The sequence below is a fragment of the Oncorhynchus clarkii genome, chromosome 16 (genome assembly GCF_045791955.1).
Source record: "Oncorhynchus clarkii lewisi isolate Uvic-CL-2024 chromosome 16, UVic_Ocla_1.0, whole genome shotgun sequence".
In the NCBI taxonomy this organism is placed as follows: Eukaryota; Metazoa; Chordata; class Actinopteri; order Salmoniformes; family Salmonidae; genus Oncorhynchus; species Oncorhynchus clarkii.
In genome coordinates this window covers 56,512,927-56,514,637 of record NC_092162.1, presented here as the reverse complement: position 1 = coordinate 56,514,637, position 1,711 = coordinate 56,512,927, and positions in this window count along the sequence as shown.

Below are 1,711 nucleotides of genomic sequence, written 5' to 3'. Positions count from 1 at the left end.
CTTTCCAACAGTTGTTTACAGACAGATTATTTCACTTATAATTCACTGTATCACAATTCCAGTGGATCAGAAGTTTACATACACTAAGTTGAGTGTGCCTTTAAACAGCTTGGAAAATTCCAGAAAATGATGTCATGGTTTTAGAAGCTTCTGATATCATCTGTTCACCTACTCTGCGTCTCACAAAGACATGTTAGTTGAAACCCAAATTCTGACTCGTTAGACCAAATGACGGATTTCCACTGGTCTAATGTCCTTTGCACATGTTTCTTAGCCAAAGCAAGTCTGTTCTTCTTATTAGGGTCCTTTAATAGTGGTTTCTTTGAGGCAATTCGACCATGAAGGCCTGATTCATCCAGTCTCCTTTGAACAGTTGATGTTGAGATGTGTCTGTTACTTGAACTCTGTGAAGCATTTATTTGGGCTGCAATCTAATGAACTTATCCTCTGCAGCAGAGGTAACTCTGGGTCTTCCTTTCCTGTGGTGGTCCTCATGAGAGTCAGTGTCATCATAGCGCTTGATGGTTTTTGCGACTGCACTTGAAAGTTCTTCAGATTTTCCGCATTGACTGAAATTCATGTCTTAAAGTAATGATGGACTGTCGTTTCTCTTTGCTTATTTGAGCTATTCTTTCCATAATATGGACTTAGACTTTTACCAAATAGGGCTATCTTCTGTATACCACCCCTACCTTGTCACAACACAACTGATTGGCGCAAACGCATTAAGAAGGAAATCAATTCCACAAAATAACTTTTAACAAGGCACACCTGTTAATTGAAATGCATTCCAGGTGACTACCTCTTGAAGCTGGTTGAGAGAATGCCAAGAGTGTGCATAGCTGTCATCAAAGACAAAGGGTGGCTACTTTGAAGAATCTCAAATGTAAAATATATTTTGAGTTGTTTAACACCTTTTTGGTTACTACATGATTCCAAGTGTTATTTCATAATTGTGATGTCTAAACTATTATTTTACAATGTAGAAAATAGTAAAAATAAAGAAAAACCCTAGAATGAGTGTCCAGATTTTTGACTGGTACTGTATATATTTAGGACAGACACTTCAAAACCTTGTTTCTAATTACTTATTTTTTTACTGTCCTTTTTGCCATTTATGATATTAAATGTGTTTCTATGGGCTTCAGTAGTAAAGGTCAAAATCAATATTTCATCAAATATTTTTTTAATAGATTTTTTATACCAAAATGACCATCTTAAAACAATCCCATGTCAGCTTAGCACCCCCACTCACCCCAACGGCTTAGACTCTGAAGAATGAAAGTGTCTTCTTGATTTATTTATTTAATTTTTTTTATTGACATCCACTTAAATTTTCCTTCAAGAGTTGCTGAATATTTTCCTCATATTTACTTTTTGTCAGATACAAAGCTTCTGTTCTTTTCACCCTGTCCCTTAGATAATTACAGATCTATATTTTTATACAGAGTAGGGGGTTTTACTTATCCTGGTACGTTCCTCCACATTATGTAAGAAGCACTGCTCCACCTTATCCTATCACATGCTGTCCCCTCTGTGGGTGTCCACTTGGTACAGGCCGCACTGCCTTAACCCACACTCTCTCCCTCTGTTCCTAAGCTGCAGCTCTGCACCGCTCTGCACCGCTCTGCACTACCCTACCAGATTTGAGAGAGAGAGAGCCGCAAGAAAGAGAGAGAGATAAAGAAAAATATAAAGAGAGTGTGATAAA